This window comes from Triturus cristatus, chromosome 3_1 (assembly GCF_964204655.1).
Source record: "Triturus cristatus chromosome 3_1, aTriCri1.1, whole genome shotgun sequence".
Taxonomy (NCBI): Eukaryota; Metazoa; Chordata; class Amphibia; order Caudata; family Salamandridae; genus Triturus; species Triturus cristatus.
In genome coordinates, this window is record NC_140583.1 from 54,329,810 (window position 1) to 54,345,088 (window position 15,279).

Sequence of the window (15,279 nt, forward strand, 5' to 3'; positions counted from 1 at the left end):
TTACAACGCAAACTATTACAACGCATACTTTTACAATGTGGTTTTTGCAACACAACATTAAAACGTATGCTATTACAACACAAGCCATTACAACGCATGCACCATTACAACCAAATATTCTGCTTCCCGGCTGATTTTTTTCAACACAGTTTAAATTTCAGCTGTACTAGTGGGCCAAAAAGAATAATAAAGAGGATTAGAAAAAAAAAGACTTGCTGGGCCGCCGGAGCTCGGTAACACAATTGCTTATTACGAAAATGGTTAAAGCAGGGTCTGAGGAAGGAGGGGTTTAGCGTGACGAGCAGCATAGGGCGGAAGGTGGTGGTCGGGGTAGAATACAGGAGATTTATTAGGTAATAAAATGCAAGCAGTGAGGCGGTGGGAACAGAAGGCACGGAGAGATGAAGTGATTTACTTGGACAAGCTTAAACCAAATGAGGTGGGACTAGATGCCGGACGATGCAAACGTGGGGGGTTTGTTGTGTCTGAACGCATTGCCTTTTAATGGCAACGCAAGAAATGTATGCGTGCTGCTGTATCCACTGTGTGAAGAGGTGGCTGCACCGTGCAGAACAAAAGCAAGGCGAAGTCGCCATACTTGAAGACAAAGGGCGGCGTGGGGCAGTTGCAACAATTAGAACAAGCATTTGCAATGCAATAGGTCTCACATTTTTTTAGAGTTAGAGCTATTGGCACTGTAATGGAAATGTTTGTTACTTATGAAGATGTTTGTTTTTAGCACCTTTCGTGCCCTTAAGTAATGTCACAGAGATACATTTATTTTTTGAAGGTGTTTGCATCATTTCATATGCAGTAACCTGGAGTTGAAAAAGCAGCAAATTAATTACAGTTTGACCTCTCCCCCCCTGGCAATCCGGATCAGTTCTCACACTGCTTTTTAGGCACTTCTTCAAACACCGGTTTCACTCCATCTTCCAGTTGTTGATGTGATTTGCACAAGCAGGGCAACACCATACCTTAGGTGAAACGGGACCATTTGCAGGTGGCCCTGCTTCAGCGTCTGTAATCTTTATTGCAGAAGGCAATCCACATGCATAATACTTAGCCACAGCTTTGCTGGGTTGGGGGGCCTCACCTGACACTGCAGTCAAAATATATACTCAGATACCTGGACATCCTTCCTCAGCGCTGCTAAATCCCAGCAGCGATCACCACGGTGCCCGTGCCCAGGAGTGCACGGTGCTCTGGGGATCTCCGACACACTGTCTGAGAGCTGGAGTGCCCAGGAGTGCACGGTGCTCTGGGGATCTCTGACACACTGTCTGAGAGATGGAGTGCCAAGCAGTGCACGGTGCTCTGGGGATCTCCGACTCACTGTCTGAGAGCTGGAGTGCCCAGGAGTGCACGGTGCTCTGGGGATCTCCGACACACTGACTGAGAGCTGGAGTGCCCAGGAGTGCACGGTGCTCTGGGGATCTCCGACACACTGTCTGAGAGCTGGAGTGCCCAGGAGTGCACGGTGCTCTGGGGATCTCCGACACACTGTCTGAGAGCTGGAGTGCCCAGGAGTGCATGGTGCTCTGGGGATCTCTGACACACTGTCTGAGAGCTGGAGTGCACAGGAGTGCACGGTGCTCTGGGGCTCTCCGACTCACTGTCTGAGAGCTGGAGTGCCCAGGAGTGCACGGTGCTCTGGGGATCTCCGACTCACTGTCTGAGAGCTGGAGTGCCCAGGAGTACACGGTGCTCTGGGGATCTCCGACACAGACTGAGAGCTGGAGTGCCCAGGAGTGCACGGTGCTCTGGGGATCTCCGACACACTGTCTGAGAGCTGGAGTGCCCAGGAGTGCACGGTGCTCTGGGGATCTCCGACACACTGTCTGAGAGCTGGAGTGCACAGGAGTGAACGGTGCTCAGGGGATCTCCGACACACTGTCTGAGAGCTGGAGTGCCCAGGAGTGCATGGTGCTCTGTGGATCTCCGACACACTGTCTGAGAGTTGGAGTGCACAGGAGTGCACGGTGCTCTGGGGATCTCCGACATACTGAATGCACAGGAGTGCACGGTGCTCTGGGGATCTCCGACACACTGAGTGCACAGGAGTGCACGGTGCTCTGGGGATCTCCGACACACTGTCTGAGAGCTGGAGTGCCCAGGAGTGCACGGTGCTCTGGGGATCTCCGACACACTGTCTGAGAGCTGGAGTGCACAGGAGTGCACGGTGCTCTGGGGATCTCCGACACACTGTCTGAGAGCTGGAGTGACCAGGAGTGCACGTTGCTCTGGGGATCTCCGACACACTGTCTGAGAGCTGGAGTGCCCAGGAGTGCACGGTGCTCTGGGGATCTCTGACACACTGTCTGAGAGCTGGAGTGCCCAGGAGTGCACGGTGCTCTGGGGATCTCTGACACACTGTCTGAGAGCTGGAGTGCACAGGAGTGCACGGTGCTCTGGGGATCTCCGACACACTGTCTGAGAGCTGGAGTGCCAAGGAGTGCATGGTGCTCTGTGGATCTCTGACACACTGTCTGAGAGCTGGAGTGCCCAGGAGTGCACGGTGCTCTGGGGATCTCCGACACACTGTCTGAGAGCTGTACTGCACAGGACTTAAAGTCGGGATTGGGTAAGGGTTTGGGGTGAATTACCAGTAATAAAAATTCTCACTTAACGGCCTGCACTCTCAGTCCATGGGGCCTGCATAGTGGCAGAGAGACACAACCCCGTCCCACTCGGGGTGACAAATGTAAAAAGAACAATTGATGGATAGAATGCAGAACAATGTCATACATTCACCCCAGTACAGAGATCTGGGCCTAAACCCATCGGTTTTTTGCTCCCCATGCAATTCCAATTTGAACCCAGCCATATGCAAATCAGTCTTGAACCTGTGCCCAATGGTGAACTGTCCAGTCCGAACTGCCATGCCAGGTCTTCCCTAGACTGGAAACAAGCATCCTAGGACCAGTTTCTGGGTTTCACCCCTCATCAGCCATGATAACTTGACTCCAGTGGCATGGAGAGCATGGGACCCACGTCTGGGCATACCTGTCCAACTCGGGGTGACAAATGCAAAAAGAACAATTGATGGACAGAATGAAGAACAATGTCATACATTCACCACAGTACAGAGATCTGGGCCTAAATCCATCAGTTTTTTGCTCCCCATGCCATTCCAGTTTGGACCCAGCCATATGCAAATCAGTCTTGACCCTGCGCCCAGTGGGAACAGTCCAGTGCAAACTGCCAGGCCAGGTCCTCCCTGGACTGGAATCAAGCATCCTAGGACCGGTTTCGGGTTTTCACCCCTCATCAGCCAGGATAACTTGACTCCAGTGGCATGGAGAGCACGGGACTCACCTCTGGGCATACCCGTCCCACTCGGGGTGACAAATGCAAAAAGAACAATTGATGGATAGAATGCAGAACAATGTCATACATTCACCCAAGTACAGAGATCTGGGCCTAAACCCATCGGTTTTTTGCTCCCCATGCAATTCCAATTTGAACCCAGCCATATGCAAATCAGTCTTGACCCTGCACCCAATGGCAACTGTCCAGCCCGAACTGCCAGGTCAGGTCCTCCCATGGACTGGAAACAAGCATCCTAGGACTGGTTTCGGGGTTTCACCCAGAAGTGGGTCCCGTGCCAAAAATGGTGGCCAAGAAAGTTCAGTTTATGCCCCATGTTGGTGTTATGCCTAATGTTTTCCCAGGTTATCGAGACTTGTGTAGCCAACAAGTATGCGCTAGTGCGGTCCTTGTGTTCATGACGATTGTCTATTGGCATGGTAAATATGGACTCCTGGGAATGTGGTCTATGTGTGTTATGTGCATTTGTATGACACATGCCCTGAGGTTGTGATATATGTAGGTTTAGATTGCTAGGATTCGCATAATATGCTCAGCACATGATTTATGTATTCCCTAATCTGCTTGAGTTTTAGACCCTGATGTGTGCAACCTACCGGTAGTTACTGGTTGAGGTAACTGATGTTTATGATAGTGGCCCGATTGGCCTAGTGATTTACGTGAATCCCTGTAACGTCATGACTAGTGCCAGTGGCACAGTATAATATATGTGATTGTGATCTGATGTGTTTTTATGGATAATACATAGGCTATGTTTATATAACCTTGTGTGGAGTCTCTTTTGTGGTGTGCCTAGTGTGTCACAGCTGCATGAGTGTGTTGCGCAAATGCTTTACACATTGCCTCTGGGATAAGCCTGAGTACTCAGCCAAGCTACCGAAGGGTGAGCAGGGGTTATCTTCAATGTATAACTCCCTTGCCCTGACTAGAGTGGTGGGTTCTGCCTGGCTTAGTTAAATACCCTAGTCAATAAGAAAACTAATTTCTAACACCTTTAAACTTCCGATCTTCAAATGTTCATACTGCCCATGGTGAATCTCATTGAAACACAAAAAAAGTGTTCCACCGTGGAAGCAAAAATGATGCATTGCATTGTAAACACTATGAAAGCCAGTCATCACTGGAACGTATTGGAAAATCTATCACAAGTGGGTTATTGAATAACGTCAGATAATATTTCAAAACATTCCGAAGCACAGTATTAAACATTAGCGCTGTGGCACTGCGGGCTATAAAATACTAATACCAAACACCATTTTAATAAATAGTTTAAGTGTTTTCCTACAATGCAAGGTTTTCTACGTTAGGCAATGAATTGTATAGACGCTCAGCCTCCCATGTATTGTATTCTTCATAACCACCTGTTTATATGTTTTCCTGTTTTGGTGCACCTCGAGCCGCGTACTCACAAAATATAATAATTTAATGAATCGATAAATAGAGATGCAAAAGAATCCTGATCCCTGAAAGTCCCTCAAATGCCTGGGCCCATTACACGACTGCAGTCGTTTCCTTGCTCCGCACAGTGCGTAAAATATGAAGCCACGAAGAATTACACGAGCGTTTTCTATACCAAGTAACCATGAGGTTTCCATCTGGAAAGTTTTTTTCAATTACGCGCTTCCCTGTAAACTATTTAGTGATGCGCTTTTCCAAAGCTCTTCAGCTGCCTTACAGCGTGTTAAATAGTAAGGCGGGGTCGGCATCGGACACGCCGCATGTATGGTGGTCCTGCCAGCCCCCGATGACCACACAGGGGCGCGCCTGTCGCGTGCAATGGTGACGCGACAGGCGCGTCCCGCCAATCGGTGGTCTCTAGGTTTTGGGGCGTGCCCCGGAAGTGATTGGAATCACTTCCGGGGCACGCATCGCATCAAGGCTAGGCCGGTTAGAACCGGCCTGGCTTTAATAGATTTAGAATAAAAGGCTGGGGAGCGGCGGAGTCTACCTCTTTGCTCGCCGCTCCCACAGCCTGCCCCTTAAGGGCAACAGCCTCGCTAGGAGGCTGTATTTTAATTTCTGTTTGCTTTTTCAGAACGTTTTGGAGAGCTCAACTGAGTAGGTGCGGGAAGATTCCACCGGTGCCGTATGGTTCGCTGGACGGCGGTGGCAGAATCGGGCGGCCTCGCGTGGAGGCCTTTTAACTTCTTGTTTTCTTTTGCAGGCTGTTGTTAAAAGGGGGACGTGAGCGGACGATTTTCGTTGCAAAAATCGGTGGGCGACAGGAGCAGGGATGCGTCATTGTCGTAGCGGAGCTCCGGACTGGGCGAGCAGCTGGTCACAGGCCAAAAGCGGTATCGTCATCTTCGTAGCGGAGCCTGGAGCGTGCGAACAGCTAATCGCAGACCGTGAGCGGTATCGTTGGTGGCGGGAACGCTGCATGTGGGACCTGGAAATCTGGTATTTATGTTGCGTGCTGCATGCTGTTTGCACTGAATGTAGGTGCGGTTGTTAGGTCCCTAACCAAATGGCGCTGTGAGTAAATCGCGCACGGTTGAGCACAGCCCCGCAGCTCCCCCTGGCAGTACATCTGCGATTGGCCGCACAGACCACGGTTCGAGGCCCCGTGCCCCGCCCTGGACTGCTCTTAACTGCTTTCTCGGCTGTCCTGTTCTCATTCTATAAAGTATCTGTTGTTGAGACAGAAGGCAACAGGTTCAAGATCTGTTTTCTTTTCTATGCCTGAGTCAGCTGTTCCTTGGGGAAAAGATATGCGTTAAAGTAGGCTTTAAGTGCATCAGGGCTCAATTCCGCACAAACAAGGTGTCATTACGTTCTCCGGGCAAGTTGTGCTCTGTCTGTTATACTTTAATCGGGGCACATTTGGCATGTGAATCCCTCTTGTGTTAGGGCTGAATGCAAGCTATGTAATGGAAGTGTTCTGATAAGTGAATCCGTTGTACAGTTGGAAGATAATCTCCAAATTGAAGACTAAAGTAGTTTAAAAACCTCTGCTTTGTATGCTATACTTGTGTTAGCGCATGTATTCTTGTGGCTGCGCCTGCTCACATGTCCGTTTCTTACGCATGCATGTACATTTCATAATAATGGTTGTAATTCATTGAGTTGGGCGCTTCATGGCGCATGCGGTTGGCACCTCAGGTTCCAATGTACAGTGTAATCACACCTGTACATAGTGGAGCATTTGGTTGAGGAGTCTGGGCCCATCGTTTTTCTACTCTGTTGGCCCAATTTTACAAGTGTGTATTAAAATATTATCTCGGCCATACATGGATACCGGACTCCCGGACTTGAGATAGTGTTTCAGGCAGTCACTCACGGTACATTGATTCATCTATTGGCCAGTTCTTACTCGGCACCGACACCTAATTTTAATCTCCGGCACATGGGACAGCCCACCACTGGTGGCACTGTTTTGTATAAATTGTAGGAAGAGCACGATACAATGTCTCTTTAATTTGGTTTAAAAAGGTGATTTACATGGGAACTCAGTTATCTGCTTTCCTAGCCATTCATTCTTACAGCCTTGGTGGTATGAAGCACTCTTTGAAAATGTATAACGCTAATGAAGAGGTTTTCTCACACCCGCCGCGTGTAGGCTCGAACATTTGGCTGCAATACTCTTCGGTACAACATTAACTGTTCCTAATAAATATCCAGCTGTAAGAGGCTATCGTGTTAGAGCGCCTTGCGCTCTCTTACCAATCAAGCACAGCCTGGGATGCAATAGTCGGGTTGGCATGTGGTCACTTTATAAATCAAGAATGACAAAAGTTCTCCCGTCTCCTTACATGCTCGTAGCGAGGATGTGTAAGAATGTAACAACCCCTTGGTAAATGAGCCTCTGTCTCGCTGATAGTGAAGACATCCGCGGGTGGGTTTATTTAAAGGTAAGGTGCCCGGTGTTAAGCCCAGGTGTGCGCGGAAGGGGTGTGGTAAATAATTTAATTACCGGGACTTAATTTGATCCAGAAACATAATAAATATAGCTCAGTAAATAAGAGGCAGAATCCGTGGTATTAGAGGTTCGGAATGGGCTTTATTCCAATGGTCGATTCGAATCGGTTGCTCCAAGTTCCATCACCACGAAGGTTCAGGAAGTGAAGTACATACATTATTGATAATTAATCACTTTTATACAATAGGCATTACAGTGAAGCAAATGCGAGAGGCGTAACAATTGATAGTGTGGATAATATATTCATGCGTAGCAAAAATAGGCGTAACTGGGTGTGATTAAAGAACGTCATCAGATGTGATGTCATAATAGGGTGGTTACATGAAAGAATTTCGCAATGTCAGCAGAAATACTTGGCAGAAATGCGCGCGCAGCCGCATGACGTGTGATTGACGTGCAACTAGGGGGTGAAGGGGACTTGACATTTAGCTCTACATGTGGCGACAGAAGTCTGGAGGGTCAAGTCAACCTAATCCCAAATCATATCTAACATCCTATGTTTAAAGAACTATGTTATCCAAAAGAGAGGTCTTCTTAGAGTAGAATCTTATTCTATACTGACTATACTGACTGTTAGTGCGTGTACAAGCGTCTAAGTGTCTACACTAGATGCGAGGGCGGAAATCTTCCATAATAATAGGGCTATGAATTACTTGCATAAAGACAGAGAAGCCGGGCCTTTTGCTCGGTAGCTGGAAGAATGTTTACTTAAACTACTAGACAGGAATGCATCGGGCAGGGAACGGAGCAGATAATGTCGAAGGTGAAATACAGTTTCTTGGCAGGCAACAGGCTGATGTCAGGCTTCGTGAGCCGCGCAGAGAATGAGACAAAGTTCATGGTCACAGATGCAGGCTCAGACTGGAGCTTTCAGAGGCAGAAGGCAAGAAAAGTTTGATGACAGAATCAGGGCCTACTTGCCTGGACTGTAAAATGGCATAAGTGAACCATATAAAGCCGGTGGCCTTTCATACTTAGGAATGGAATATCCGGTCTATTCATGGCGGATCTGAAAGAGGACATGTTGACGGTGGACGCACATATGTTTGCGTCTTCATAACTGGAACTGGAGGGAACATACATGTACTTGTGATTCATACATGGAACCGTTGGGGTCCAAGATAGGGGACATAACTGATCAGAAAAATCCATATTTCCACATTCCCTCCTTGTCCCCTACTTGCCCGTTAAGAGATATCAATCTTCATCAATCCGTTGATCTGTTCATATAGCATCATTTGTTCTTCTTTTTTCTTCTGGGATGACTGAAATCTTGGTGGTGGAATACACGATGTGGCACACAGACCACAGATCGCTGGTCCACATTGTAGACATAGACAGCAACTGAATAGTATGAGAAGGCCAATACCTAGGAAAGATAGGACCTTCCATCCAAAGGTAGATAATACACTCCAAAACCAACCGGACCAAGTCCAGGTGCCTGGATTCTGGTGTATCTGGCTTACAATCTTATGAAGGCGAGTTATGGCTTTATATACAGATGGCGAATTTTCTGGTATGAAAATGCAACAACTTGATCCGATGACCCTACAAGCTCCGCCCCTATCGGCCAGGATGACGTCAAGGACAAGACGATTTCGAAGCACAACAATCCGCATAGCAGACTGCTCTTCTGTTAAATTGCCTAAGGCGGAAATAGTTTCGTTCACTACTGCTTCAAGGGTTCTAGTTAATCTACGTATCAGCTTACTATTAGTAACGGTACCTATATAGGGAAAGAGACCTTTATTGAAATCTGTGTATTTTTCCCATGCTGTTTCAGTGTAATCAACTATTGGGAGATCTCTCCTTACTCTATTATATACTAAATGAGTATTTCTGTGATAATCAGGAGGAGCTAGGAAGACGGGTGGCAAAAGAAATCCAATGTAGCAGGTACCATCCCAATCTAGAGGCAAACGTACATATGCCGTCTGACCACATATGAAATAGGAATGGCGGGAAGCTCTAAATGTAGACTTGCCTTGATCACTAAATTCTACTACAGTGGTGCATCTACTATGGCCCATATGTATGGAACCATTCTTTCTTACACATAATTCACCTTTTACTGGAAATATTGACATAGCGGGCAAAATTGGAGTAGCTTCGGATTCGACATTTAGGATCATAAGATTAAGCGTAAAAGTACCTAATCCATACACTTCATTTTCTAGATCAGTTCCTGTTCTCTGGGGAAGTCCCTCCTTGTTAGGATAGCAGACCTTAAGTAAAACTAAGTTCAAATTTCCCCATACCCAGTTGTCTTGATAAACTATAGAATTCGAATCTAGAGAATTAATTAGACTAAACCATGCTCCACAGGAGCCGTTGTGTGTGAACGGATATGGGAAGAGAGGTAGAATTCCTTTATAATTCTGATAGGGAGGGAGTCGGCCACATATCCAACAATTTGTAGCATTGCTAACCTGATGGGAATGATGTAACATACTAATAAACGTGTTATTGCGCAGCGCAAATCTATAAGACAACTCAAGCGGAGGTAATTCGCTAAAAGAATGTTCAGCAGTAACATTGTAAACATGTCTAGAAATAGGATAATATATGTGCAACAATATACTTGCAGTAATTATTAAAAGACTTAAGAAAAACAAAATTAATAACGTCACTGTGCAATGACTACGCAGTGATTTACAGTACGCCTGTCGTTTCAACATTTTTCGGGTGCATTCTCTATTCAGGTCTAAGGGATACATGTCAGAGACAATTCAACCGCTTCACCTCGGAGAGGACTTAAACAATCAAATTGCTTGACTGATTAGACCTGAGTTTTAGTTTATAAAGTTCGGAATTACTCTTTTCAACAAAAGGAAGTTTTGAGTCAATGGGTGAAGACACACAAGGTGTGGTATTCACATCCGAGGGTAGTCCATGGAATTTCTTGATATGACTTGAATGTATCCAGCCTTTTCGACCTTCGATCTTCACGGCTGTCCTTGTGGTGAGCAAGACCAGCTGCGGCGACTTCCACCTAGGATCCAGCTGAGTCTTTCGATCAAAGTTCCTCACTAAGACCAGGTCGCCTGGAATTACGTCATGGGGTTTCACCTCAGTGTTGTCAGGAAAAGCTGCAGCTACCTGTGAACGACAAGATTGTAGTGCAGACATCAAGAAAGCCAAGTAATCTGTCAGCATATTACAGTCAATATCAGTTATTTTGCGTGGTATAGGCGTCCCCCACATATTTGGTGGTCTGCCAAAGATCACCTCATACGGGGATAGCCCTGTTCGAGAGTGTGCTACCATTCTCATGTAAAAGAGTGCAACTGGTAATGCTACTACCCAGTCGACACCTTTCTCTCTGCATATTTTGGACAATCTGATTTTTAGGACCTGATTATGTCTTTCTACGAGACCTGCTGCCTCGGGGTGTCGGACACAGTGGAACTTCCACTGATAACCTAACAAAAGTGAAACGTGTTTCATTAATTCGGATGAGAACGGCTGGCCGTTATCTGAGTAAACAACACGTGGTAAACCGTATCGTGGGAAGAATTCTCGAACTAACTGCTTGGCAGTAGTCGGGGCAGTGTAATCTGAAACCGGGTATGCCTCTGTCCAACGGGACAGAGCACAGACAACTACGAGAACATATTTGGATCCTCGACATCGTTCCATCTGGATATAATCCATCTGGAGGACTTCAAAAGGGTGATCAGGAGGCTGAAATCCACCCTGTTCTACGGGAACGCTTTTTCCTGGGTTGAACTGGCAACAGATCATACAGGTACGAACTTTTTGTTTAGCTGCTGCTCGTAAATGTTTATTGAACCAAATGTGTTGAATACTATCTAGCATAGCTTTTTCTCCTAGATGCGCTGGACTATGTATAGTGTTAATTATAACTTGGACCATTGAATCAGGAAGGAACCACACAGACGTTTCCTTCATCATCCATCCTTGATCCGTTTGGATCCCTCCTAATTCAGTCCATTTCTTTATTTCCTCTGGTGTAGCATGTGTCTGTATGTCAATTACGTCAAGAGCGGGATCCTTAACCGTCATACAATGTGTTGGCGTCGGGACTATTGTCTTTGTCATGTCGGATGTTTGAGTTTGAGCAGTCTGTTTAGCTGTTCTGTCAGCTAGATCATTGCCTTGAGAAATGATATCAGTGACTTTCGTATGAGCTTTACATTTCATAATTGATATTGCAGTGGGTAGATGTATTGCATCTAATAAGGCATGAATGAGGGGTCCGTGCTGAATGTGGGCACCGTGAGAAGTTAAATAACCTCTCTCTCGCCACAGCACGCCGAAGTCATGTACAACTCCGAATGCATAACGTGAATCAGTATATATGTTGACTTTTTTATTTGTGGCTTGAATACAGGCTTGTGTCAGAGCGATGAGCTCTGCGGCTTGAGCTGACAAGGTATTTATGCAATTTGTTTCAATGATTTCAGTGTCTGTTGTGACTGCGTAAGCGGCCACTAACTCTCCTGTACCTGTTCTCATACATGAACCATCTACATACAACGTCAGGTCTGGGTCTGACAATGGGACATCGGTTAAGTCTTGTCTGGGTTTCGTCGTGATTGTAATAACTTCAATACAGTCATGGGCTAGTGGGTCTGTTCCGATTACAGGTAAAAGTGTGGCAGGATTCAATGTGTTACAACGTCTGATTTCTATATGTGGCTGAAACAATGTTAGTTCATACCCTGTAAGTCGTGCTATAGTCAAGTGTTGTGTTTGCGTTCTATTTACAAGAACCTCTACTGCATGTGGTACTTGAACTGTCAATGGATGTCCTAACACTATGGCATCGCTTTGTCTGATTGCTAAAGCTGTCGCTGCCACTGATTTTAGGCACGCAGGCAAAGCCTGAGCTACTGGATCTAATGTACTAGAAAAATAAGCACATGGTTTGTGTGCTCCTGCTTGTTCCTGTGTGAGTACTGACAAGGCAGTACCTTCGCGTTCTGTAACAAAGAGTGTAAACTGTTTACTGTAACATGGCGTTGCTAAAACAGGTGCTTGACATAAGGCTGTCTTTAAGTTTTCAAAAGCTTGTGTATGTTCCTGAGTCCAAGGGAGAACAGTCGATGTGGCTGCCTCCTGTGTTGTCAACTGAATGAGTGGTTTTGCTAGAAATGCATACTGAGGGATCCACTGCCTGCAATATGAAGTGAGGCCTATGAAAGCCCGTACCTCCTTTTGTGTCTTGGGTATTGGCATGTTAGCTATTAACTGAATGCGGTCGGGTGTAAGCTGCCTTCCCTCCTTGGACAGCGAGTGTCCAAGATAAACAACTCGCTGGACACAGAATTGCAGCTTAGAAGGGGACACCTTGTGCCCCTTTTCGGCTAGAAATTGTAAAACTGTCAGTGATGCTTGCTCACATTCGGGTTCGCTTCTCGCGGTGATCAGCAGATCATCGACATATTGAAGCAAGGCAGTGTTGACTGGCATGTGGATACTGTCGAGTTCTCGTTTCAGTGCTTGGCTATAGATGCTGGGGCTTTCTGTAAATCCTTGAGGTGCGCGTGAGAATTTAAAGCTACGTCCATTTAAACTAAATCCGAACAAGTATTGGCTTTCCGGATCTATAGGGACGCTGAAAAAGGCATTCTTGAGATCAATTACAGTAAAGAACGTTGCTTCGGAATCAATAGCTGTCAGTAATGACGAGATATCTGGGACCACAGGAAATTGTGGCACAATGCATTTGTTTAATTCGCGCAGATCAATAACCAATCGATATACTGGCGGGGCCTTAGGATCTGTTCGTTTAAGAATCGGAATTATCGGGGAATTACATACATTGGAGTCTGTTTCCACAACCACTCCTTGGGTAATAAGCTCGTCAATGATTTGTAGTAAAGCCACTACAGCATCTGGTGGTAACTTGTATTGTCGCATTCGTGGTAGTACTACTCCTGCCTTTAGTGTAACTCGATATGGTGTAATATTCATGCAACCAACATCAGTAGGGCCTTGTGCCCATAGATGTGTAGGTAAAGTCTGCAATCGGGGATCCATATCTCTAGACACATAGTGACCTTTAAAATCACGTAAAAACAATCTTACTCCTTCCGGAGAACAACATATTATAGCTCCTAGAGCTTTCAGTGTTTTTATACCTAACAAGTTTTCTGGACATGATTTAGTAAGCAATAAATCTGTAGTTCGGGTCAAAGGTCCTATCGTAAGTGGAAGAGGCTGTGATACTTCATTAACAATAGGTTTTCCTGAAAAACCAAGGGAAATATTCTGTGAGCCTGAGAGGGGTGCCCCTGGAACTTCACTACGTTTTATGGTTGTTCGACTTGCCCCTGTATCGAGTAAAAATTTTCTATCTTGGCCTAATAATTCACTGTGTACATAAGGTCCTTCTTGGTCTACAGGGACCTCAATAAGGGGTAAGTCAACTTCCCTCTCTAAGCTGGTTCATGCGTATCGTTGATAATCAGGATAGTCATACTGTGCGGTCTGGTACAACTGTCGTGTCGTGGTTTGTGTGGCAGCAACAGGCAGCGCTGGTGCAGCTGGCACAAACTGTATAGACTGTGGTGGAGCTGGCATGGACTGTGCATGCTGCGGGGCTCCTTGTTCATTCTGATCCTGTCTAGGTGGCCGTGGTCTTTCTTTTGTATTACCTATGGCGATATTATGTTTTAAAACTGGACAATCGTGTACGTAATGACCTGGCTGTTTACAATAGTTGCATGTCCCTTTTACAGGACCTGCTGAAACACTAGACTGTGTCGTACCCTTTTTATGTCCTTCAGCTGGAACTGTCTGGGAGACTAGCATTTTCATTTATGTGTCTTTCATGCGTCTTTGTTCATGTTCTTGTTCCTCTCTAATTCTATTGTGATGGTACTGTAACATTTGTAACATTTGTGATGGGGTGTTACCTTGCCAGGTACTCTCGAATTTTAATACTCTATTCTTCACTTGGGGTAAGGAATTTTCAACTAATTTTGTCACAAACAGATGTGGGTAAGATTCGCTACTTGCTTTTATGCCACTATTTATACCAAAACATTTCTCAAATCGGGCATAGAAATCACTAGTGTCTTCATCTTGCTTTTGTTTACAGGCTGAAATTGTACCCCAATCTTCCTTTTTCGTAGTTAATAAACGTGGCAGTACCTGTACTAGTAAACCTGGTAGTGCTTTAGTTTTATCCCCAAGCCCTGCTCCTGCAGTTCGGGCCTTTTCTTCTGCTTCTAATGCTGACCATTCTATCTTTTGGTCTCCCACCTCCCACTCTTTTTCCTTGAGTTTTTCATAAATGCCAGCAGGCATTAATACCTTCAATATTGTCATAATGTCGGGATAGGTATATTCTCCCATGAGTAACATGTCTTTAATTTCTCGGTGGAAACCCGCTGGGTCTTTGTCATGACTGGGTACCACTTTCTTCATTTGTAACAATTCTATTTTTGATATGGGCGTATATACAAATACACGTTTAAACTCATTGTCCTCGCCTTTTATTGGGTGTACTTCTCGTAAGGGATTCTGTCTGTCCATGTAATACGTGGTTCTTTCCTTAATGGGCAATGAGACATGTTCTGGGCATACAAAGAGAATGTACTGCTTTCTTGATTCTAGTATTTCTTTAATTAACTTAGTACCTGAACCTCTCCATCTATTCGTGAGTAATTCAGTCAGTATTTCATGTAAAGGACCAGGATCTGAATGCTGACTCTGATATAGTATAAGGAGTTGTTGAATCATATAAATCCCAGCTAAACGCTGTTCATCTGGGGTGAGATTCAAAAATGTGTGTGCTACTGTATCATCACCATACATTCCGGGACTGTCAACCCATTGAACGGCTGACCTGGCTAATTCTTGTTCATCCATAGAATCGAGAAAATGATAACCCCTTCGTTCTCGGAGTAATTTGTCAGCGGCTTGGAACGAATGCTCGGGGGACTTTATATTTATTATAGGTGTCTGGAAATTCCTGTTATTATCTGGACATATCGGACGTATCGGGTCAATAAAACATCTAGTACTATTACAAGATCTTCCTCTACCTACATAGGCTA